General features: G+C 44.7%; 1 protein-coding gene across 1 annotated transcript in view; it reads left to right on the top strand.

The window, feature by feature from the left end:
* Positions 1 to 27132, top strand: part of FAM13B (family with sequence similarity 13 member B) — a 2585606-nt gene that overhangs the window by 1394445 nt on the left and 1164029 nt on the right. The gene's annotated exons all lie outside the window — the stretch shown is intronic.

Raw genomic sequence — 27132 nt, forward strand, 5'->3', positions numbered from 1 at the left:
GAGTCAGAAGGGTCCCTCGATCCCTCTCTGAGGATATCTCCTTTGTGATATTAGAGATCCTGAGTCAGAGGGGCGATTGGCAGTCCAAAACCCCTACTGAGGAAGAGTCAGTGCTCTTGAAGGCTTTTGGGTCTCAACCTTCCACTTCTTGTGTCTACGCCTGACGAACTCATGGAACTGATCTCTTGTAAGGTGTGGGAGTCACCAGAGGCCATGGAACCTGTCCTCGAAGCTGAATAAGCTCCCCAGTGGTCAAAGCCTTTTGACCAAAGGAGTGCCTATTGATGCCATGGTGGTAGCTGCAGCCACCAAAAAGGAAGTGTCTGAACGTCTGCATCTCTCCATCCTCCTAACAGAGATTGTAGGATCATGGATAGATACAGGAAACGCATGTTTAGTTCAGTGACTTTTCTCTGCGATCGCTGAACTATTTAACCCATTTCAAGAGACTGCAAAGAAATCTCCTGAAAGAGCTAGGAGGTACTCGACAGGGTACGGTAGCTGCACGGGTTGCCGACAAAGTCAGCAAACAGCTCGCTACCCTAAACTTGGTTGTGAACCGCCCATGTCTCTCATATCTTATGCAGCTGATGGTTCGCGTAGAGCCGCTTAGGTTCAGGCATTGCTGTGCGGAGACACGCCTGGATGTGTCTCCGTTCCTTTGCGGAGCCCTTTAAGTCTTCCTTTATCAACACCCCATTTGATGGCTCATCACTGTTTGGGCCTAAAGTAAAGAAAACTTTAACCAGGTGTGAGCAGGAATGCAAGACCCTTTCTGCTGTTGGAGTCCATTTTTCTACCCCTACTCGGCCCTATCCCAAGGGCCCTAAGGGCGGGAAAATGTGGTTCCGAAAAGCACAGGGAGCCTTTCAGGACACATGTGGAGAAACCCCCTGTAGAGGCAGAGGAGGGGGTTATAACGGAAGATGCCACACGTGTGGCAGAGGGGGTCCGCAGCAACAGGGTGACAGACGCCAGTTCTCTGGTCAGCCCTACCAGCATTCCTGAAAGGAGGCCGGCTGTCCGGCTCTGGAGGCAGTCGAGGTCGCTTATCTTTGTACCCAGAAGCCTGGCTAAACCTAACGTCAGATACATGGGTACAAAGCATCATTTCCAGAGGATATTTCATACTGTTCTCAACCCCTCCCACTCCTGTAAACAGAATCCCAGATGTTCCACCCAGTCTCAGGGAACAAGTAATTGTAAAGGTCCAAAAATTGCTAGAAGAGAGTCATCCAACCAGTCCCAGCAGACCAAGTTGGATTTGGAACTTACTCAAGATTCTTTTTGGTTCCAAAGAAAACGGGACTGGAGACCTATCTTGGACCTCAGCAGACTCAACCAATTCAGAAGAAAGAGAAGTTCTGAATGGTAATGCTTCAGTCCATTCTTCTCTTCCTAGGGAAAGGCGATTGGATGTGCTCCATAGATCTCAAGGATGCGTACTATCACATAAAGATGAACAGACACTGTAGGAATCTCCTGCTCGGGCTGGGAGCCAGTCATTACCAGTTTGAGCCCTGCCCTTTGGTCTCACTACAGCCCCCAGAGTGTTCAAATGCATGGCAGTGGTCACACCTTACCTAAGGCATCTAGGATTCCAGGTGTTTCCATACCTAGACAATTGGCTCCTCACCGCTACCACCAGGCATCAATTGACTCAGGCAACACAATATACTCTGACACTCTGCCATCAATTAGGCATTACAGTCAACTTCGAAAAGTCTGCCTTATCACCATCGCAGCATACCGTTTTTATAGGATCAGAGTTATATACCTCAACCACCACTCTACGTCTTCCAATCGAAAGACTCTCACTTCTTCGCCAACACGTCAACACACTGGTGTCAAAGAACAAAGCTACAGCAGCAGAGGTCTTGAAGGTGCTAGGTTTGATGGCAGCAGCAATCCTGGCTGTACCACTCGCAAGGATGCATATGCGAATCCTTCAATGGCTCCTCTTCGCTCAGTGGTCTTTACCAAAAGCTACCGATGCACCACATGATTCTCATCACAGATTCTTGCAAGAGAGACCTTCGGTGGTGGTTGACGTCTCTTCATGTCACAATCAGAAGACCCTTTGTCGTCGTCCCCCAGTAGCCACTGTGACCACGGACGCTTCCCTGATAGGGTGGGGGGGGTCATTTTCAGGGAAAGACTGCCCAAGGCACATGGACAGATCAAGAGTCACATCTGCATATCAATGTTCTGGAGTTAAGAGCGGTAATTCTGGCATTGCAGTACTTTCAGGACTCTCTTCCTCTAGGGACAGTTGCATTTCAGACGGACAACATGTCAGTGGTCTGGTACTTGAACAAACAAGGCGGAACCAAGTCTTACCCCCTTTGTCGAGAAGCCCTCAGGGTATGGCAATGGGCTGTGTCATCCCACCGTATTCTGATAGCAACACACATCCCGGGGAAATCCAACGTGATAGCGGATAAGCCGAGCAGGGCAATACTGTTGCCTCACGAGTGGTCTCTCAACCAGCGAGTTGCTGATTTGATTTTCCGCAAATGGGGCCAGCCTTGCTGCGACCTCTTTGCCAGTCACATCAATACCAAATGCAGAAGCTACTTTGCCCTAATACCTCCAGGACAATTCCCCGAGATTGGCCTCCGGGTCTCCTATATGCATTCCCAGCTATTCCATTGATACCCAAGGTTTTACAGAAAGCAAAATCGTTGGGAAGTAGACAGTTGTCCTCATAGCCCCCTACTGGCCTCGACAGATTTGGTTCCTCTTCCTTCACCATCGTCTGCTGGAGGATCCATGGATCCTGGACCCAGTTCCAGACCTTCTGACACACACGTCAGGGGACCTCCATCCTTCACTGCCGTCCCTAAAGCTGACTGCTTGGCTAATCCATTTCCCTTAATTGCCAGGCTTCATTCACTCTCGGATGATACAAGACAAATCCTTTTGTCTTCTCACAAGCCATCCACCAGGAAACTATACCACAGTAAGTCGAACAGGTTCTCAATTTGGGCCAATGTATAGAAAATCGACCCTTTCCAAGCTCCTCTATCGTCAATTTAGAATTTTTGACAAAGATTTTTAAGGAAGGAGCAGCAGCGGCCACAGTTAGAGTCCAGTTAGCTGCCATATCAAATTTCCACCTTGGATTCGATGGGTTGAACTTTATGGGCCATAAGTTATCCAAGGCTTTTCTTAAAGGTGCTTTTCACATGAGACCTCCTGTCAAAATCCCTTATTCTCCATGAAATTTGAATTTTATGCTGTCTCTAATTCCCCCCCCCTTCGAACCAGCATCTTCTTGTAATCTCAAATATTTGTCCTGGAAGACTATTTTTCTAGTAGCCATTACTTCTGCCCGCAGAGTGTCAGAACTTCAAGCATTATCTATCAGACCTCCTTACATGATTTTCCATGCTAATAGAGTATCTCTCAGAACAAACTCCTCCTTTTTGCCTAAAGTCTGTTCTGAATCCAATATCAATCAGGTCATTGAGTTGCCAGTCTTTTTTCCCAACCACTCTGCACAAACTTGATGTACACAGACAGCTTTGATTTTATCTTGATAGAACTAAGGATATTAGAAATCAGATCAACTTTTTGTATCCTTTTCGGAGGCCAGAAAAGGTAATCCAGTGGCTAAAACAACCCTATCTAAATGGTTATCAGATTGTATATCCTTTGTTTATGCGAATGCAAACATGCCATTGACACACAAACCTAAGGCTCATTCTACCAGAGCCATTTCTACGTCTTCTGCCTTTCAAGCCAAATTGCCCTTGACAATATTTGTGCTGCAGCCACTTGGTCTAAGCCTCATACCTTTATCACACATTACAAAGTAGATAAGGCTTCCAGGGACAGGTCTTCCTTTGGTTCCGGTACTGAAAACGTATTTCCATGAGCCACCCAAGATTGAGGGTGCTAGGACGCTACCCATCAGTAAGAATAAACGGCGAGATTTAACAACTTCACATAAAGAAGTTATGTACTTACCATAACATTCCATGTGAGTTGTTTATCTTGCCTTTATTCTCGCATCCTCCCTCCTTCCCCTTCCTGGCTGACAGTTGACTTAGAGGCTAATACCATCCTGGTTATTCAATACTACTACTTCCCTTTGGGAAGTGCTTCCTTGTAGAAAAGAAAAAAAGGTATATATACTTGCAGCAAACAAGATCTGAGGTAATTCCAGCAGTGTATTGTGGGATAAGGGGCTTGGTCTCGAGCTACTGGCAAACCTTGAGCTTTGCTATCGGCCATGTCGGAGCTGAGGGTTGGCTCCAACCCATCAGTGAGAATAAAGGTGAGGTAAACAACTCAAATGGAACGTTATGGTAAGTACACAACTTTTTTTGGTCTGTGTACGTGAGCTCCTAAAATCAGATATTTCATATTCTTTAGTGAAAGTAATCGTCTGCTGTTTCAGCATGTTTCCCTCTCAAACTTCCCATATTGTCCAGATTGAAGGTGAAACTCTTTCTCAACGGGGTCCTGCATATCAGGCCACCAAGGAAACCCATTCCTCCTCCTTGGGACTTGAATTTTGTTCTGGAGAAAAGAATAGTTGTGTAAGAACTTACTATAGCCTTAGATGTCCCTCTCTTCCATGTTGCAGTATTCATAACAGTAGGGAGTTGCTGCCTGCAGATCCACCGTCTGGCCAGTATACCAAAGTATTTTTCACAGGAGTATGACGTCCCTTACCAAGTGATATCTGCATGTACCCTCATCAGAATTTTTCTGCCTCAGTGAACATCTTACGCCTGTTTGCCAGTTCCACAAGCAGATCGTGTTTCTTCAGACGACCAACTACGATTCTGTTCAAGACTAGACGACCGCTTCTTTGACCGATACAAATAAGTGCCTTGTTGGGTTTCTTCCTTACTTTGATTACAGTTTAGACTTGCATGTCAGCTAGAAGAGGAAGTGTGCTTGTGAGACACAAATTCCTCACAAGGACATGCACGAAGTGCGTATTTTGCTTAGGTGAGGCCCACAACCATACGTCCTGTCCTGACAAATAAATGCAGAGAACTTGGATTTTTGTTTCCTAACTGTGGACATGGTCAACTTGTTCTCAGTAATCCCCCACAATGAAGGGTTAGATTTCTTCAGGGAAAGTTTGAATGGTAGTAAATCAGTAGATCAATCCAAGGTTAATGTATTAGTTGGAGACTCATGGAAGTGGTCTTGACTTAACTTTATGATTTTTGAAGGTGAATTCTATCATCAGGAAGCAGGAGTGGCTATGGGGGTCAAATGTTTCCCTAGCTTTGCCCATCTGGTTCTCCTAGAATGGGAGAGAAAATGTTTTTTTCCTCTGTCTTTATGGCCAATGTATTGTTGTATGTGAGGTTTCTGGATGACGTACTAATTTTATGGCGTGGAGAGGAACGTGATGAATGACTTTGTAAAATACATCAATGGCACAACCACTTTCCTTGAGTTCACATATAAATGGCACTGTGATAAGACAGAATTTTTAGATAGCGAGTTGACTAAGGACATTGCTGGGGCACCTTGGCCACTGACATCCACAGAAAGGAAGCTTATTCCATTATGTTACTCCACTGCAACAGTTGCCACCCCTTCCATCAGAGGAAGGGTATAATAAAAGGCTAAATGGTCAGGTTATCTATGCTCATTAGTAGCGATGAAACATTTAAAAAAGAGATCTATACATTAATTGGAATGTTCTGAAACAGGGGGCTACCCCTTAAGTCTTCTGGTGAAAGTGAAGAGAGAAGTTATGCTTAAAAGAAATACTACATTTAAGTGTATTTTGAAAGCAGCTCTCAATATTAATAGAACCAACACGGCCAAGTTAGACACCAATGTTCTGGTTTTACAATACAATACAGAAATGTCAAACTTGGTATCAAGCAATAATATGTGGGAAACTCATTTTGACAAAGAAATGAAGGAAATGTTTGGGCAAAATCAGTTGTGTACATTGAGGGCATAATATAAAGAATATTCTTGAAAGTATCAACAGAAAACAAGGCAAGCACAGGTCATTGATGTACAAATGTGGTGCTTGCAAGACCTGCAAAAATATAAATGATGGTATCGAATGCCTTTATAGGAAGTTTTGAACGTATAATAGGCTACCTGGGCAGGTGCAACTGCAACACCACTATGGCGGTTTATTTAGCTACTTGCTTATCATGCCCTGGTTTCTACGTAGGCAACAGGCTACAGAATCGCATTACTGAGCATCTTAGAGACATTAAAAATAAAAAAATTATACAACGACACCCCCCCATTAATATTCCAAAACACATGCTGATTGTTCAGTGTGCACATTGTAAATCAAAGACTTATACTAATGGAAAAAGGTCCAGTCGCCCAAACTTTTCCATTAGTATAACCCTTTTTGACGGCAACAGAGAACGAAGAGCTCGCTGCTGTTATCTCGCTGTGTTAAATGAGCTTAACATACAAGATAGCATTAAAAAAAAGCAATGGAGATCTTCCTTTCTCTGTTGCTTTTTTAAAGCTGTCTCGCTATGTTAAACGCATTTAACATAGCGAAATAGCTTTAAAAAAAAGCAACGGAGAAAGGAAAATCTCCTTTGCTTTTTTTTAAAGATATCTCGCTATGTTAAACTCTTTTAACATAGCGAGACAAGTTCTTAAAAGCAACGGAGATCTTTCTTTCTCTGTTGCTGCCACACACACAGTTCTGATGTACTGCATAACTATACGCATGCGCAGTACATCAGAACTACCGCAGAATACTGGACAGCTGCGGAAGGGCAGTAAGGAGGCATTATACAATGCCATTATTTAAAAAAAAGTATTTTTTTCTTAAATAATATCATTGTATAATAGCAATAAACCCACTTCTGGGTGTGGTAATGCTGGATTTACCCACAGTTGTCTGGCCACCGAGCTTTGCCCTCGCGGACCAAACCACACCAACTGTGGGTAATCTAGCATTACCCACACCCAGGGTTATTGCTTAAATGAACAATGCTTTATATGTTCACACTCTAGAATCTCCCAACTACAAAAAATTTTATTCTTTGTCATTGATGGAGTACAGAGTGACTCTAGGGGTTGGAGATGATGAATTAGAATTAGAAGCCAGAGAAACTAAATGGCAACTGAGACTAAATGCTTGTTGCAAGCCAGGTTTAAATGATTATTGTTCAGTAGCTCCCTTTTTAAAGAAAGGGCAGCAGAGGGTTAATTTTAGTGCCGTGAAAACACGTATCTGACTGCAACAAACAGATCAACTGTGTTTTTAATTTTTAAGTTTATTTTTAAGTATGCTTTATATTACATTCATTATTAGTACTATTACTAATATTTTTATATTGAATGTACTTATTGTGGTTTACAGGATGTTATTTTGTACATTACATATTCAGGGGAAGTATGCCTTTAAGTTTAGTCAGGGTAGTTTCACTGATGCAAGCAAAATCATGAATAGTTGCTTAAATAATTAGAGTATATCAAAGAAGATGCATCATAATTGAGTGACTCTGATGAAGCCAATGCATGTTTCTTGGCGAAAGCGCTTAGTTGGTTTTACTTTGACAGTTTTTAATGTTAAATAAACTAGTGTTTCACGCAAATACTGCCTTGGTGGCTCGCTTTCTTTATTTTTATTGCTGTTTACAAGATCTGAGAAATATTAGGGGTGGTGCTTTTTGGGTAGGGAGGGCACGTGAGAGTTTTTTTGAGGCCACCAGCTAGTGTTAATGGCTGAGTCAGATCCGAGGTTGGTCCAAGCCATTAGTCGAGGAAGAATGAAAATGAGCAACACAGGTGGAACATTATGGTAAGTGCATAACTTTTATACTCACCATAACAAAACTATTCCAGGTAGGGTAAAAGCCCTCTCTGTCTTTTGATTCATCCATAGCATTTTGGATAGGATCAATTCTATAAATATTCTAGAAGCTGCTACTTGGTGCTCTCCACATACTTTTACAAAGCACTATAAGCTTGTTTCCTCCTTTAGGTCTAGGTCAAGCTTTGCTAGGACCATTCTCCAGGGGCTCCAGGAGTCTTCTCCTTCCACCTCCCAAATGTAGTTAGCCAAGGTAATCTACCCATATAGTTAAGGCTTCTGCAGCAGTGATCATTGTGACAAACATAGTGTAGTTGTGTAAGTAAACTTACCATAACAGTAGATGTGTTCCTAGCATAGTCCTTTCAGGGCTCAGCCTTCCTCTTTCTGCTGGGAGGAAAGTTGTGAAGGGCTTTGCACCCAAAGTTGTCTTTTACTTAATGTGAAGTTTTTCAATCTCGCCATTTGTTCTTACACGTGGGCTCGGAGCCGATCCATTGGCTCTGAGTCGGCCGCTTTCCAAGCTCTAGATCTCTTAGAAGCTCGAGACACAGTCCCTATCCCATGATGCTGTGCTGCCAAACCCCAGATCTAGTTTGCCACTGCAACGGATCACACGATCTTCTGAAGAAGCTCGGGCCAGTATTCTTTTTATTATATATTTGCATATTTAGACTTCTCATCTCTATCAGGGATCTGATATTTAGTGAGGCTTCACATTTTCCTTCCTTTTTGGTGGTTTAGAGTAGGTAATCTAAGCTGGTATTTTGTTTTTTTAGTTCGGAGCGGTTTGCTCCTAAGCCTTTAGCCTTCTTGATTTACTCTACTTGACAGGGCTCTGTCAAATTTAATACCCTATCCACTTATAGTCTGTATTGAGCGTTTGTTTTTTCTTTCTATAGTTATTGCAGTTCAGGGATCTGAACTTCTAAGCTGTTTTTGTGGTGTTATTGGACAATTTTTCGTAATGTAAGAGAAGCAAAAAAATGGTTTTAAAAAGTGTGACTGGACAAAAGATGTCCATCACGGATAATCATAGTTCTTGTGTTTATTGTTTGGGTCCGCTACATTTACAGGTGGTTTGCTCTATCTGCCATTCCTTCAGTGGCAGGGTGTTATAAGAGGAGAAGGAAATTGGTAATTAGAGGACTGTTGAAATCGGACTTCCAGGATGTATTGGATAAGACTGACAAGACCTCCAAGTCCTCGAGGGGTCAAAGTCGTCTAAGGTGTCTTCGGAGCACAAGTCTTCGGCTCCAAGCACTTCTGGCAAGACTCGGTTGCCGGCTCCACAGCCTTCGGATCCGTGCACCAAGATCTTACCTCGGAGCCAAGTCATTGTGTTGGAACCGGTGTCGGAGGTTTTGAAATCTCCGATCCTTAAGTCAGTGGTTTCTTCGGCTCCTTCAACCCAATTTTCCGGTGCCCTTTCTGACATCGATGTGGACCGAGTGGTACAGAGATTTTTGGTGAACCCGGCCCTGGCCAAATTGCTTGCAGCTTCGACCCAGTTGGCTTCGAAGCCTACGACCCCTCCTTCCACGAGTTCTGCTCCTCCGAGGCCAGTTGAGCCTTCGGAGCCAGAAAGAGAGGATCCGATAGTGGTGGAACCCTCTCCTTTGACCTTGACTTCTTCGGTTCCGATCGAAGAGTCTCTGAGCAGACACACTCTCGCCGGTTCCGGGGGGGGGGGGAGTCGAATCAACGCTTTGGTTCAGACTCTCCCTCTCAGGGCTTCGGTGCAGGTGAGCTCAGTTCCGTCCTCTGGTTCGGAGCCCGTGGTCTCGGCCCTGAGAGGCTGCCATCTTCTTCGTAACAGGCAGACTCCTCGGGTCAGGAAACCGGTGCCTTCGCTGCCATGAGGAAGGTCATGTCTGCTAAGACCCTCACTTCTTCGGTTCCTTCCTCTTTCTCCCCTAAAGGGCCGTGCTCTATCTCTGCACCACAGGTTCCCACTAAGCGTCGAGACCCAGAGCCTCAGGTAACCCCGCTGGGTGACCCCTGCTTGACTGAGACTTCACCAGACTTCACTGATGAAGTTCCCAGGAAAAGACTGTGTAAGAGGAGGCATTTAGATTCCCCCCAGGAATCCTTAACATCAGACACCGACTTGGAGGAATCAGAAGGGTCCCCACTGTCCTCCTCTGAGGATCTCTTTTGCAGACATCCTTGAAATACTAAGGCAGAGGGTTGACTGGCAGTCCTTTACCCCTGCTGAGTATGAGTTGGTGCTCCTGAAGGCTTTTGGGTCTCAGCCCTCCACCTCATGGGTTACTCCGCCTTTCAGTGAATTAAAGGACTTGATTGCTCGAAAGGCATGGGAGTCTTCTGAATTCTATGGAACCGGTCCCTCGGAGGCCCAACAAATTTATCACCTGCCCTCAGGATAAGTCTTTTCTCACATGCTGATGCCATGGTGGTGGCGGCGGCCTCAAAGAAAGAGATGTCAGACACTTCTTCCTCTGTCCATCCTCCTAATAGAGATTCCAGGACGATGGACAAATATGGGAAACGCATCTTTAGTTCTGCGACATTTGCAATGAGATCGCGTAACTATTTAACCCATTTTACCCGTCTTCAACGAGATCTCCTGAAAGAGCTTGGAGATGCTCTACAGGGCAATACAGGTGATGCTGTCTCCCAGAAAGTGACGGCACAGCTTAACACCCTTAATTCCATTGTAAACTCGTCCATGAGGCTCATTTCTTATGCAGCCGAGGGATCGAGCCTAGCAGCGGGTTCAGCGATAGCTCTGCTGAGACAATCCTGGATGCGCTTATGCTCCTTTGCGGAAGTCTTCCTTTGTGAATACCCCATTTGATGGCTCTTCCTTGTTTGGGCCCAAAGCCAAGGAGACACTCACTAGGTGTGAGCAGGAAGGAAAAACTCTATCTGTCAGGGAGTCCGTTTTCCACCCCACTAGACCATACCCCAAAGGACAGAGAGGTGGAAAAATGTGGTTCCGAAAGTCCCAAGAAGCTTTCCAGAACACACGTAGTGAACCCCCCCCCCCTCCAGGGGTAGAGGGGGGTATAATGGTAGATGCCACCCAGGCGCCAGAGGGGGTCTGCAGAACCAGGGTGACAGGGAGCAGTTCCCTGGCAAACCCTATCAGTGCTCCTGAGAGGAGGCCTGACAGTCCTACTCTGGAGGTAGTCAGGGGTCGCTTAGCTTTATACCCAGACACCTGGCTAGGAATTATATCAGATTACTGGGTAAAAAGCATAATCAACAGAGGCTACATCATTCCCTTTTCAGAATTCCCTTCAATTCGGACAAGGATCCCAGACGTTCCACCCAGTACTTAGCTTTATTGAAGACTTCGGTTCTGAAACTCAAACGCAAATATTTCAGTAGTCGGCCGACCGGCACTTGAGAAATGCTTCTGCTTCTGCTTCTGCTTCGGGCACCGTGTGGCAAGAAAGACTAAAGAAAATGGTATCGGCTGCATGTTTTATACCCCTGACGACCTGACGCCATGGAAGAGGAGACAGCAACTGACGAGGACCCAAGACTTTGGAATTAAGGTCGACGGAGGGCAACCTGCCAGCAGATTACCCAAACGTAATGACGGCAACAGTGAATACAGCCGAACATCTACATTTATGGTAAGTGTACACAACTGTACTTTGTACTCCCACATCCACAGTGACCACGGATGCTTCCCTTCTGGGGTGGGGGTCTATGTCAGGAAGAACTGTCCAAGGTACTTGGTCAGAGATGAATCCAGTTTGCACATGACTGTCTTGGAGTTGAGGTTCATAGGTTGATACTAGGCTATCTGCCCTGGGGCAATTATAAGCCTAGCCCGATTCTGTATGGCTTACGCCACCCCTTGATTTGAGTATACTGTGCCCTTTTTAAGGTTTAGTTTACTGTGCCTCTGTCTAATAGTGACACGGGAGTAATCCCTGGGACAAACCGACGATCCCCCATCCACCTATCGAGATTCTTCTTGAAGAGATTCAGTGAGGTGCTCTGCCTCACATGAACTGGAATTCTATTCCAGAGCGAAGAGAGCCTCTGGGTTATGAACCTGTCCCTCCAGCAAGTTCTGTTTATTTCTGTGCTGAGGTTCAAGTCCCTCGAGCGTGTGGCTCTAAGGGATTTAGATTTACTGAGGTGGAGCATGTCCATTAATTCTGGATTTGACATAGCTTTGTATGTCAGGCATAGACTGCCTCGAAGTAGGCGGTATGCAACTGAGTAGAGCTGGAGTTTTTTTAACCGAGCAGCATATGGCATCTGTTTGAGACCCTTGATCCTCTTGGTGAGATACTTTTGGGGTCTTTCTAATTGCTGCAGGTGTCAAGTAAGGTACATCCCAAAAGGGGCATTGTATTCTATGATGGGCCTCATGAGGGATGAATAAAGGGGCACGATTACCTCTCTTGATCTAGATGTAAAACCCTTTGTGATGAGGTGGGCTATGTAGAAGGTCTTTCTAACCACTTTGGCAATGTGGTTTTCAAAGGAGAGATTGCTATCAACTTGGGTCCCTAGGTCCCTAATAACTTTCTCTGTACTTAATGGGTTTCCGCCTATGTGGTAATTTGTGGGCACATTGTTTTTGCCAAATGGTATGACTATACATTTTTTGGCATTTAGCTTTAAACCATGGTGCTGACACCAGTTATCTGTCTCTGAGAGACCTTTTTGAAGGATGTTTGTGTCAGCAGGAGAGTCTATTATGGCCAGTTTGCAGTCGTCTGCAAACTTGGTGAGCCATAGTCCTCCCACGTTTGCCTGTACCTCGGAAAAGTATATACTGAACAAGAGTGGTCCCCGGACAGAACTCTGTGGGATGCCACTTGTGACCGGTTTCGAGTCTGACATGGCTCCAGCAACTCTCACTCTGTGGGTTCTGTCTTTGAGCCAGTTTGCACCCATCTTGTGACATAGGGGTTTATATTTAAGCTGGATAGCTTATCTATGATGCCCGAGTGGGGTATTGTGTCAAATGCCTTTGCAAGGTCCAGATAGGCTGTGTGGACTACCTTCCCTTCATCTATGGCTTTGGTGACCGTTTTGAAGAAGTCAACCAGGTTCAAAAGGCAGGATCTGCCCTTCACAAAGCTGAACTGGGTAGGATCCAGTGTCTGTAGGTCCCCAATGTCTTTGTTTATGAGCTCCATGATGATCCTCTCCATAGCCTTGCAGACTAAGCTAGTCAGGCTTATGGGGCGATAGTTTCCAGGGTCCTTAGAGGCTCCACCTTTGTGGAGTGGGATCACTGTTGCTGTACGCCATTCTGTGGGCACATATCCTGTAGTGAGGCTGAGATTGTATAGCTGTTTTATTTGAGGGATTAGTTCCTCTTGGAGTTCATGTAGGACGCAACCTGGGATGCCATCTGGTCCCATGGAAGCAGTGTTTTTTGCTTTGGAGAGGGCAGCCATCACCTGAGCATCAGTGATGTTTGGGAGGCAGCCCTCTGCCGATAGATACTTGCTCTTTTGGGGAGGGGTGGAGAAGTTTGCACTGAACCTGTCTGCCAGGATATTGGCGATGTCTGTGGGTTCATTGTATTTTTTTGTCGTTTAAAATCAACTCAGAACAAGTCTGGGAGTTGCATCCCAGGTTTCTAACATAATTGAAAAAAGCCTTATGATTGTCTTTGGTGTCCTGTGCAATTTTTCTCTCGAAGCTGGCCTTGGAGGATTTTGAGGATCGTAATTTTTGCTAGTACTGATCAGAGATGCCTTCCCTATTAGGATTTTGCTCTATCATGTAGTAGCTTCCTCCTTTGTTGTACAGTTTATTTATGGCAGGGGTCAACCAGACTGGTCGCCCTCCTTTGGATGATTGGGTCTTGGTTTTGCTTGGGATAGCATGATCCATGCATGCCTGGAGATGTCCAGAATGCTTATATAGGATTCTGCAGTTGGGCCGTGGTTTCCACTGGCCCTGGGGCCTTGAAGGATTCCACTTTGGTTTTGAGAAGTGAGAAGTTCGCTTTTGAGAAGTTTTTCACTGTGGTTTTCTGGGCTGGGTGGGGTCGGGATGTGGACATCCAGTGAAATTAATTTATGGTCTGATCTTACCAATGAGGGATATACTTCTGGTGTGGAGCATAGAGTCCCCATGTTGGTAATGATCAGGTCTAGTATGTTGTCCCCTCTTGTGGGAGTGGTGACTAGTTGTTCCATAGCATTTGAGTTTATAATTTCCAGGAACCTTTGGGCTAAGGTGCTGGGGCTTGAGTAGTGCTCCCAGTCAATGTTTGGGTAGTTGAAGTCGCCCAATATAATGGTGTTCGGAGAGATCTTCATGTTCTCCATTGTTTTCAGGAAAGCCGAGTGGGATTCCTGACTTTGAGAGGCTGGTCTGTAGGATGTTATAAACTGAAAAGCAGTCTTGCCCACTGTTAGTTGCACATGGATGGTCTCCGATACTTAGTGCAATGCCACTAACCTGGAGGTGTGGATATCCTTGATAAATATAGAAACTCCCCCTCCTTTTGTGGTTCGGTCTGGGTTTTGGGGCCGAAAAGCATGATATGAGGTATAGCCTGGTAGTACTGGGGTGCTCTCTGGAGCCTTGAACCAGGTTTCTGTCACTGCACAGATATCAATGTTCTCCATACTGAGGAGAGCTTCGAGTGTGTGCATCTTGAGGTTAAGACTTCTGGCGTTAAGCAGCATTACCCTTAGTTTCTTGTTCCTTGTGCTGTCTATGGGGGTGGGTTTGACTTTTGAGCCTTGCCTAAAAAAGGCACTATGGGGGTTGACAAGAGCCTTTGCCAATATCCGAAAGCCCAGTGGTGACAGGTGCAAGCTGTCCCTAGCGAAGCAACGTGGCTTGTTTAGCATGTCATCCCAGGCTGATAGACACTGGATCCCCTTTGAATGACACCAAAATTTTAGCCAGTTGTTAAAATCGATCATTTTGTCTTTGTACTGTGGCATCATTCTAGGTGAGGGTAAGATGCTGCTCAAGGTCAGGGTCATACCAGCCTGGGCTACATGATCAGAGAGCTCCTTCTATGTCTCTTTTCATGTAGTCCAGGGAGGCACGTCTCAGGTCATTCACACCAGCATGTACAATGACTGAGTCGTATTTGTATTTGCTTTGGAGTGACCTGAGTGCTTGCGTTATGTGGCGGATCCTAGCACCCAACAGGCAGCTCACCGTGACCTTCTCTTTATTCAGCCTGTTGAGCGGGACGTCAGTGTGTCTGACAATAGAGTCACCTATTACAAGAGTATCAGGTGTGTTATTCAGCCTTAAGGGCTGTGGCTGCTTGGCACACTGACTTTGTGGGCTATGTGTTGTGCTTGTTTTGTTTTGAGGTAGCGTTTGCGTGGATGTCTGCTTTGGAGGTCTCTGTTGCTTAGGTAGATTTTTATTTAGAGCCTCCGAGTATGTTTTTGTGTATTTATGTGTTTGGTTCGCTGATGTGGTGGGACTATGTGATACTGGAATTGTGTTGTGTGAGGTTACCTTCTCCTCCTGACTGGTTACACCAGATGTCCTTCAAGGATGCATCTGCAGTCCTAACATATGGGTTGTCCTGCCTCAGGCAGCCCTTCGGTCGGCCGGATTCCAAAGTCTGGGTCTGGCCTCGGCTGATGTCGCACTTCACCCGACGTCATAGCTGCTGTTTATTGGGTATAAAGGCATCAGCCGACGCCATTTTCCCCAGTCTTTCTTGCCGCGTGGTGCCCGAAGCAGAAGCTGTTCGCAAGTGCCGGTCGGTCAGATCCAGAGATTACTACTACCGAAGACTTCTAAAAAGCTAAGTACCCCGTTGGGGACTCTTTCTTGCCTCAGCCGATGTCAGAAAAAGTAAATAATTGTTTAACTTGTGGGAAACAAATACCTCATAAGGATTTCCACTCTTACTGCCTTCCTTGCTTAGGCCCAGACCACGACGTTTCAGCTTGTCTAGCCTGTGCTTCCTTCAACCGACGGACACTTAGACGTTGGTCGGAGTTTGCAGAGGAGATTTTTGGCCCCGCTTTTGCTTACAAAATGCCGTCGGAGACTCAGACTTCACAATTAGCTAAAAAGCGTAAGGAAAAGGACCGACAGCGGTTTCGGCCGAAACCACGGTTAAGCCAACCGCGAGTGTCTCGGTTTCGGCCGAAACAGAGTCCTCGGTTCTTCCCTCGGCGGAAAGCCTGCCTCCGATAGCCGAGGCCTCACAGCATGGCTGAATCCGCTACTGAACTTACCCCTGCTGTAGTAGGCTCCCAGGATTTATCAGATACTATTCCTTTAGACATATCTACTCCTGCACGTGGAGCTGCTAGGCCCCCTGCATCTATGTCTATCAAGGCTTTTTCTAGGGCTAAAGCAGCTAAATCTTCTAAGGCCTTGCCTGCTAAAACCCCCTCACACAGGCCTACCTCCAGTTCCCAAATGCTCAGCTTGGCTGAGGATCTCATTTCTTTGATCAGTGGATCCCAACCTCACCCAGACAGGGCCTCTCAACCCCCTCCAGAGAAGAGGCCTAGAGCAGAGCCCCCGGATCCTGTTTCTACAGACTATTCCTCGGATGATTCAGACAACTCAGGTCCTCCAGAAGGCCCATATTCTCCTTATGAGGATTCTGATGCAGAAGACTCCATTCCTTCTGCCTCTCCTCCAGAGGAATTTTCTTTTGGGGAAACCTTACATGCTATGAGAGAGCATTTCCAATGGCAGGGCCAGGATTTTTCAGATTCAAGGAAAAGGCTAAGGACCTTTTTACATTTACCACAGCATAGGCCTTTAGCCATTCCTCCAGTACTCACAGTTGTTGATGATGCTTATAATGATGCCTGTACTGCCCCTGATTCAATTCCCCCGGCCCCTGCCAAGCCCGACAGATATTACAGGGTCCCGGGCACACACTTTCACTTGTATAAGGCTCCTATTGCAGATCCTGAAACCATTTCACAGGGCCCCAAAGCTGTAGCAGCTGCCTCTGCCAAAAACCCCCTCCCCTCTGAAAGAGAATCTAGAGCATTAGAGAGATGGGGTAAAAAAGTTTATACTTCTGCTACTCTTTCGGCTAGGGCCTTAAACTGTCAATTCCACATGATTCAGTATCAGGAATTTTGTTAGACCAGCTAAATAAAAAACTGTCCTCTCCTGAACCTATAGACCGTAAGTCCCTTCAGGATTTGGTACATAACACTCAGCAGGTCAGTAATCATTCCTTAAAATGCGGCTATGATGCACTGGAGGCTTCCTTTAGATCAGCTATGACTGGAAAAGTGATTAGAAGGCATGCCTGGTTAAAAGAGCAATCCTTACCAGACCATGTAAAGTCAAAGCTTCTAGATGCTCCCATGGAGAAACAAAGTTTGTTTGGTTCCCCTGCACAGCAAGTGCTAAAGAAGGTGGAAGAAAAAGCAAAATCTGTCCAAACAGTGAAGGATTTCTTACAGGTCCAGCCTCCGAGGTTTAGTAGAAACTGGCCTTCAAAGAATTGGTCCTTTCCAGATACCTCCAGAGCACAGAGAGGCAGAAATAGGCGCCCAAGAGGCAGAGGTCAATTCGGAGGTGCCTACAGGGGACGTCAGTGGCAGCCTAACAACCAGAGAAGTACTGCCACAGATCCAGCTACGACCACTCCCACAGGACAGACACAATGACTTGACTCTGATACCGCCTACCAGGGAACAACTGCAAGCACCCTTAGGCGGAAAGCTTGCCTTATTTTCCGTAAACTGGCATTACATTACAGGAGACAAATGGATTTTACAGACAAAGGCTACAGGTTTCACTTCCACACTCTACCAAAAAAGAGAGGAATGCCAAACCTACCACCAAACCAAAAAACAAATGCTCTAGCACAAATCAACCACCTACTAAGGATGAGAGCTATAGAAAAGGTACCGCCTATGGAACAAGGGCAAGGATTTTACTCCAGACTTTTCCTGGTTCCAAGAAAAGAAAACCAATGGAGACCTATTCTCGACCTGTCCGCTCTGAACACATATCTCATTGTTCCAAAATTCAAAATGCTGACCCTACAGCAACTTCTTCCCATGCTGGGCAAGGAGTCTTGGCTGGTGACTCTAGATCTCAAGGAGGCATACCTGCACGTCCCTATACGACCAGATTGCAGAAGATACCTCAGATTTCTTGCAGGATCAGAGCATTATCAATTCTCAGCATTGCCCTTTGGCTTATCTACTGCGCCCAGAGTATTCACGAAATGCCTGGCATCAGTAATTGCTCATTGCAGGCTTCAGGGAATTCAAATTTACCCATACCTGGACGACTGCCTGATACAAGCGGACAACAAGACCAAATTAACAAAAGATTTGGAAAAGGTTATACAACTACTGCAAGCCCTGGGATACACAGTCAACATGAAAAAGTCAAGGCTGGTACCATCCCAAAGGATAACATTCTTGGGTGCAGAACTGGACATAACAAAGCAAATGGCATTTCTCACAGCAGAAAAGCAAAAGCAACTACCACTCTATTTCATGGCATTAACAACGCAGAACCAGCTTACAGCAAGGAAAGTCCTGCAAGCCCTCGGATACATGGCATCCTGCATAATATTGATTCCACATGCCAGGCTACATATGAGGAAGTTGCAATGGTACCTAAGGAATTTATGGTCTCAACACAAACACAGTCTAGAAGCCCAGATTCCAATAATTCCATGCCTGAAACAAGAATTCCGGTGGTGGGCTCAGGCCTGTCAGCTGAACAGAGGTCTGCCCTTCCACAAACCTCACCCAAGCCAGACTATCACCACGGACGCCTCAGACCTAGGCTGGGGGGCACACATGGTGGACAAGTGTATACAAGGCCTATGGACACAAGACCAGCTGAACCTACATATAAATCAAAAAGAGATGCTGGCAGTGAAACAGGCACTTCAGACATTCAGACCTTTTCTTCAACAAGGTCATTTGCTGATAAGGACGGACAACACCACAGTCATGTGGTATATCAACAAACAGGGAAGCACACACTCATATCCTCTATGCCGGATGGCAATGGACCTGTGGAATGTGGCCCTGAATCACAACATTCAACTCCAGGCCAAATTTGTGCCAGGAAAAGAAAATGCACTAGCAGACACCTTAAGCAGAACTACCACGGATGCCCACGAATGGATGCTGCATCCAGACATCTTCAAAACCATTACAAAGAAATGGGGACTACCAGAAATAGACCTGTTCGCATCCCCACACAACCACCAATTGAGGAAATTCTGCACAAGGACATACCACCCACTTGCTTGGAAGGTGGACTCCCTATCCTTCAGTTGGGAAAACCTGACAGCATATGCATTCCCACCTCTTCCTTTGATGCACAAAGTGCTACTGAAGATCAAAGAAGATCACCCAAGGATCATCCTGATAGCTCCAGACTGGCCGGGGCAGCATTGGTACCCGCTACTGAGGAGTATGTCTCGGACACACGCATGGCCTCTACCTCTGGTTCCTTTACTGCTAACACAGAACAACTACAAGATCCTACATCCAAACTTGAAAACACTGCAGCTAGCTGCTTGGAATATTACATAAAGCAAAATAACCCAGACTTATCTCAGAGGGTTAAAGACATTATCCTGGAGGCTCGCAGACCCTCCACAAGGAAGACTTACTCAGCCAAATGGAAAAGATACCTCAATTGGAGTGCTAATGTATCATTAGCAAACATAGCTAACATCCTGGAATACTTAGCAGAACTTTTCCACAATGGCCTGTCTTACTCCTCCATTAAGATTCATGCATCAGCAATTTCAGCAGAATACAACATGGATCCTCCAGTCTTCTCTCATCCTCTACTCAGGCAGTTTCTGAGAGGAATTAAAAATGTAAAGCCTCCAAGGAAGCCTCCTTTGCCTACATGGGACCTTAACTTTGTGCTGGAAAAGTTAACACTTCCCCCTTTTGAACCAGCAGCAACAGCAGAATTACAGTTCTTATCTTGGAAAACTGCTTTCCGGCTTGCAATCACTTCAGCAAGAAGGGTTTCTGAATTACAGGCATTAATGGCAGTACAGCCCTTCCTTAACTTCCATCAGGATAGAGTGTCCTTGAGAACTAATCCTACTTTTATGCCAAAAGTGGTCTCCAGGGTATCATTGAACCAAGCAATCCACCTGCCAACATTCTTCCCCAACCCACAGAACAGGGGGGAAAAGACTACTACATACATTGGATGTGCACAGGCAATTGCGCTATTATCTGGACAGAACCAAGACCAACAGAAAGACTGACCAGCTTCTGGTAGCGTATGCAACAGGAATGGAAGGAAAAGCAATTTCAAAACAGACCATCTCAAAATGGATAGGAAATTGCATTAGATTTTGTTACTCATTTCATGGAAAGACAACTCCAGAAAACATCAGACCTCACTCCACAGGAGCTACAGCCACTACTACAGCTTTCCTACGAGGAGTGGCTACCAAAGACATTTTAGAAGCTGCTACTTGAAGCTCCGTGCATACATTTGCCAAGCATTATAATCTACCTTTATACTCCAGATCCCGAGCAGGTTTTGCAACTGCTGTTTTGCAAGGGATCTTAGCTACACCATAATCATCTTAGTGCCTCCACCCCCAGTTTGGCTATGGTATTCTACCCATATGTTAGGACTGCAGATGCATCCTTGAAGGACATAGTACAGTTTTGTACCTACCATAAATGTAGATGTCCGAGAGGTATGCATCTGCAGTCAGGATTACCCACCCTCCTTCCCCTCTGTGGTACTCCTAGGGTATTTGCCCATCTTGTAGCTAGCTGGGGGAATCTATTGTGTTGTATTTGTTTGTATATATGTATATACATGCTTATATTGTTTGCTCTCTACTGTTTGGAACCATTTGCATTTATCCAAATTTAGCCTTCCTAGAGGGCACCTGGCATCTGGGGCAAGAAACACTGAGGAAAATGGCGTCGGCTGATGCCTTTATACCCAATAAACAGCAGCTATGACGTCGGGTGAAGTGCGACATCAGCCGAGGCCAGACCCAGACTTTGGAATCCGGCCGATCGAAGGGCTGCCTGAGGCAGGACAACCCATATGTTAGGACTGCAGATGCATACCTATCGGACATCTATATTTGTGGTAGGTACAAAACTGTACTTTTTGAGATGAGAGAGCTCAGCTTCCAGTTTGGCTAAATAGTTGCATCTCTCACATATATTTGAACCTGTTTGGAGGAGGAGAGGGTTGTCCATGTACATGAGACAGTTGTAACATTGCCTCAAAATTCCCAGATTCACCAGGTGGACTGGAGAGGAAACCATTGACTGACCTTTGGACATGCTAGAGTAATATAGGGAAACTGAATTTAAGACGGACCAGTAGAGGACAGGGTAATCGTAGAGAGTATAAGAGTAAGTAGTGCTTATGGTTTAATAGTGCTAACTTGTAGGATTACTTAATTGGACCAGTGAAGGGCCTTAGAATGAGAATATGGTGTTTAAATTGAGAGAGAGAGCAGTTCTAAGGGAAAAAGTGAAGAGCAGACTTTGTGGAGCCAGGAATAGTTTAAACCCAATTGTACCATGACCCCCCATTAATATTCCAAAACGTGCACGCCGATTGGCCAGCGTGCACATTGTAAATAGACTTATACTAATGGGAAAAGGTCCGGTTGCCCGGACTTTTTCCATTAGTACGTCTCTTTTAAAACACTGTCTCGCTATGTTAAAAGAGTTTAACATAGGGACACAGGTTTAAAAAAAGCAACGGAGATCTCCGTTGCTTTTTTTAAAGCTCTCGCGCTATGTTAAACTCCTTTAACATAGCGACACAGTAAGTAAAAGCAACGGAGATCTTGCTTTCTCCGTTGCTTTTAACCTTCTCGCTATGTTAAATGGGTTTAACATAGCGAGACAGTTTTAAAATAAGCAACGGAGATCTCTGTTGCTTATTTTAAAGCTGTCTCGCTATGTTAAACCCATTTAACATAGCGATACAGTAAAAGCAACAGAGATCTTGCTTTCTCGTTGCTTTTGGCCACAGCTCTGATGTACTGCGTAGGCATGCGCAGTACATCAGAACTGCTGCAGATACCAGACAGCTGCGGAAGGGCAGCAAAGAGGCGCATTATACAATGCCATTATTTAAGAAAAGTAATTATTTCTTTTCTTAAATAATGTCATAGTATAATAGCAGTAACCCACTTCTGGGTGTGGGTAATGCGGGATTTACCCACGGTTGTCTTTGTTTGGTCCCTCGGTCTTCGCCCTCGGGACCAAACCACGCCAACCCTGGGTAAATCTCGCATTACCCACACCCAGGCGTGGGTTATTGCTATATTAGGCAGCACTGCCAGCTGTTGCGCTATGCACAAAAATGTGCAAAATCGCGCAAAAGAGGGTTTTAAGAGAGGAAGATGAAGGAGTTTGGAATTGACACAAAATGGCCAATAAAACTACAGTTTCAAGTCAATAACCACTCTCACAGGGGCAGGCAGACTGCTCAATATTTTTCACTGCCACTGATGAACAGAGAGACTTCGCTTTAGCCCAAGGAAAAAATGGCCTCCAAGAAACTTACAAACAGTTCAAGAACAGCAAGCCTGTTACTGAACTTTTTTAACTCTCAGAAAAGTGGGGAAAAAAGCAAGATTTTTTTGTTTTTTTCAGAGATAGCAGAGGTTCACAAGTATCAACAAGTTATAACAGTGCAATAAATGACCCCACACAAGAGTGCTAGGCCAAAGACAGATAAAATGCAAGTTTTGAGAAAAAAACGATTTTAAAAATAAGTGCAAACAGGAAATTCAGTCAACAGCTCTGGGTTGTGCTCTAAATACAGTTACTAATGCGGTGTTCCTAGCATTGCAACACTTTCACGACTCTCTACCTCAAGAGACAATTGCGGTACAGGCAGAAACAACATGTTGGTAGTCTGGTACATCAACAAGCAAGGGGGAACCAGATCTTACCCCTTATGCCGAGAGGCCCTGAGAATTTGGCAGTGGGCTGGATCCACCGGGCGCTTCCTGATAGCAATGCACATCCTGGGGTCATCCAACGTGATAGTGGACAAATTGAGCAGAGCCATTCTATTGCCTCACAAGTGGTCCCTCAAAGAACGAGTGGTGGAAGGGATATTCCGCAAATGGGGCCAGCCTTACTGCGACCTTTTTGCATCCCCAATGAATGCCAAATGCCAAAGCTACTTTGCCCTATATCTTCCACCGGGGGACATCCCAAGGGACGCACTCATACACGATTGGCCCTCGGGTCTCCTATATGCCTTTCCTCCATCCCCGCTGATCCCCAAATTTTTACAGAAAGCCAAAAGCCTGGGAAGGACTGTTATTCTGATAGCCCCGTTTTAGCCTCGGCAGATACGGTTCCCTTTCCTTCGACAATACCAAGTGGAAGATCCTTGGGTTCTGGACCCAATGCCAGACCTTCTGACTCATTCGTCGGGAGTTATTCACCCCTCTCTTGCATCCCTCAAACTGACAGCTTGGCTGCTCCACTTCCCAACCTAGCCAGGTCTCATGATTTGTCTCCCGCGGTTCAACATATTCTGGTTTCCTCACATAAAGTCTCCACCAGGAAACTATATAACAGTAAATGGAAACAATTTGGTCATTGGGCTTCTCAACATGGTATTGATCCCTTTATTGCCCGTATTCGTAGCATTCTGGAATTTTTGACTTCACTTTTCCACGGTGGATCGGCAGCCGCTACTATAAGGGTTCAATTGGCTGCCATATCTAACTTCCATGTGGGGTTCAGAGGTTCTAACATTATGTCCCACAGATTATGTAAAGCCTTTTTGAAAGGGACTCATCACCTTCGACCCCCTATCAGACATCCGATTACTCCCTGGAATCTAAATTTGATGCTGTCTCAACTCATGCTTCTCGCTTTTGAGCCTGCATCTTCTTGTCCGTTGAAGTTCCTTTCTTGGAAGACAATTTTCTTAGTGGCCATTACTTCGCCGCGTAGAGTTTCTGAACTTCAAGCACTCTGTTAGGCCCCCATATTTGGTCTTTCACCCCCAACAGGGTGTCTCTAAGAACAAATCCATCCTTTCTCTCGAAGGTGTGTTGTGAAGCAAACTTGAACCAGTCCATTGAACTTCCCACTTTTTTCAGGCATCATGCCAGTAAATTGGAATACGTTTTGCATAAGCTTGATGTTCACAGACAATTGAAATTTTATATGGACATAACAAAAGGATTCAGAAAAGCAGATCAACTGTTTGTTTCCCATGCAGACAATAAGAAGGGCCTTTCGGTATCCAAAGTTACATTGTCCAAATGGCTTTCTGATTGTATAGAGTTGGCATATTCTTCATCCCATCAACCTTTAGAACGTGAAATGAAAGCTCATTCTACCAGGGCTGTTACTACGTCCTTAGCTCACGCAGCTCATTTACCTTTGGACACCATTTGTGTAGCTGCTACTTGGTCCAAACCTCATACATTTATTACTCATTACAAAGTGGACAGGGCTTCCTTTGATTCCACCGTTCTCAGGAATGTACTCTCGTGAGCCGCCCAGGATTAGGGTGCTTGGGACGCTACCCACGTGTAAGAACAAACGGCGAGATTGAACAACTTCATATAAAGAAGTTATATTCTTACCATAATGTTCCATGTGAGTTGTTCATCTTGCCTTTGTTCTTACACTCCCTCCCACCTTCCCCCTCCATGTTCTGGAAGAACGGGTATGGCTGGTGGTCTGTTTGATCTTACTAGTATCGTCTTGTCAGCCAGGTTATCTTTTAACTAATTGTAAATAGTTACTTTGTTATATTGGGTTGCTTAGTTGCATTTCTTGCTGGTTTCAGCAAACTAGGTCTGGGGTTTGGCAGCAGAGCATCATGGGATAGGGACTGTGTCTTGAGCTTCTAAGAGATCTGGAGCTTGGAAAGTGGCCGACTCGGAGCAAATGGATCGGCTCCGAACCCACGTGTAAGAACAAAGGTGAGATGAACAACTCACATGGAACATTATGGTAAGAACATAACTTCTTTTTAAAGCTCGAGCTGCTTGACAGTTTGGGTGTGTGGAAGGTGCCCTGAAGCTTTGGAAGCTGGCCATCTGCTCTGTCCTTGGCAGGATATAACCCATGTACCTAAGGCTTGTGCAGCAGTGATCATTTGAACGTCTACTGTTAGTGCAAGTTCAACTTACACAACTGTACTTCTTTTGCTTATATTCATTTATTTGTATTTAATTGGAGTAGAGCACTGATTTTGAACCTTTTTTCAGATTCGGACCGAGTACAAATTCAAACATATTTAAAGTCACACAACAGTAATTAAAATAGTAGAAAAACAGCATCAGAACAGTGAAAAGTAACATTAAATGTTTGAATTACAGTATATACAAGGTAGACAGCCTAGGAAAGGTTTACAAGTAGTCTAATTCACCATTATAATGATGGTGTGCCTGAGAACAAGAGCAGGTATCTTGTCATGAGAAAATCCATGTTGTGTATTGAGCACTTCCTTTTTGATATTTCTGATATGTACCTGGAAGAGTAATAGGAGAAGAAACTACTGGTTCTATTTGCTTTTTTAGGAGGGGAGGCAAAAATGGTAGAATTCTTGGAAGTGTGTTAAAGTTTGTTGGAATAATAGCGGTTTGGCTGAGTACAGGACTACAAGAAGTACAAATGTGGATTTATATTATCTTGGACGTGATTGCATTTAGCAGTTTCAGATGTTTTGCCAGTTTTTAGAGACATAAGATCTGTCTCACTATTTACAGGCAGTTAGACCGTGATTACCAAAGTTTGCTGGGCAGCAGTGAAAAGTTATAGTCACAGCAAGCAAGTTTGTACTGAGTACTGAATGATAAAGCAATTCGATGGAGTGATCCAAGTCTGACCTGAGTGTGACAGATTGAGAGCCTGCCTTTTGATAAAAGGAACTGGATATAATTTAAGTAGTTGGTAAAGAGGAAGATCCAAGAGCTGTTCTGTTCTCTGCTTGATAGGAAATTATTTGACTTTTGTTAAAACTTAACAGTGCTGTGTTGGTGCAGAGCAAGAGGTATGAACCAGTATGCTTGTTGCAAGTTTTTCTGCATGGAACACTTTTTTTTTTGGCAGACAGCTGCAATAAGGAGGAGACCATGTACTTAACTGTACCTGTAAAAGACCTTTCCCAACTGCTCCTGCATATTTTGGTGTCTTGACATGAGAAGTTATTCTGTCTCAGGAAAATAATTTTTATGTGAGTGATTAATGTTCAGCATTTCATTGAGCCATATCCGGAGACTACCTGTATGTGCTATTGGCTCTTGATAGTATAGGTAGAATTGATTTGGATTTCCCAGTCTTTGTGTTTGGGGGGGGCTTTTGGTGGATCCCTAATAACACAGGCCTTTCTTTTTACTTTAGTTGTTTGTAGTTGAAGATAAGATGCATATGATTTAGTCAGGTGACAAGGTGGGCAAAATGCATGTGATTTTGTAAGGTGACAAGGTGGGCAAGACTATTTTTTTTTTAAATTGTTGCAGCCATCCACATATAAGGTTATTGGAAGGTCCATCATATCATCCACATGTAAGGTTATTGGAAGCTTCATCAGAAGTCTGTTAATGAATGCATGGGAAAGTAGTGGTGGAGTGTGGACAGGAAGACTACCGAACCCCTGAAAAAATCTGTTAATTAGGAGGTTGTGGTCTAAGAAGTAGGGTAATGCTATAATCTGGATGTTTCCTTTAGGCAAAAGTTTTTAATCCAGGGTGTTGATTTCTCACTAATGCATGTGGCTTAGAAGGTATTGAATAGTAGATGGGGATCAACTACGTCACATGCCTTTGATGAGGCCCACAAGTACATTACTATTTAAACTACCTTTTTCCATATTAATTAGTTGCCATCATAGTCTAGATGGCAGTCATGGTGCTTTTAACGTTCCATAAACCATTCTGATGATGAGAGGACATGGTATTACTAGATATGATTGGACAGCCGAGAATTGGCTAGGCTCGCTAACATTTTTCCTTAAGGTTAAAAGTACTTAGAGTGGGTAGAAGTTTGAGGAGATGGAAGGCTATTGCATTTTTTGACAGGGGCTTTACTGTTCTATACTTCAAGTGGAAGTTACAATATATCTTGAAGGATACATTGAAAATGTGGAGATGGGGCTCTCAAAGGTCACTTTTACAAAGGGAGAGAAACTAGGGTTGCAGTTGGCCTTTTCCAAGAAGTCTGTCATAAGGGATTTGGTGTAAGGGTTTTCATTTTTATCTCTAAGGAAAATAAAATATGTGCTGAATGTAGGACATGGAATGTGGTTATCATGGACCCATCTCTGAGAGAGATGAGGGAGTTTCTGTTAAAAATAGGTAAATTAGAAAGTTACTCTAAAAAGTTATTGCAAGACAAGTGGTGGTCGTTTTTTTTTTTTGTTGTGGTGTGCTGGAACAAGATTTACTTGCCTCCAGATTTTTTTTT

The sequence above is a fragment of the Protopterus annectens genome, chromosome 4.part0, assembly GCF_019279795.1.
Source record: "Protopterus annectens isolate FY-2018-M chromosome 4.part0, PAN1.0, whole genome shotgun sequence".
Taxonomy (NCBI): Eukaryota; Metazoa; Chordata; order Ceratodontiformes; family Protopteridae; genus Protopterus; species Protopterus annectens.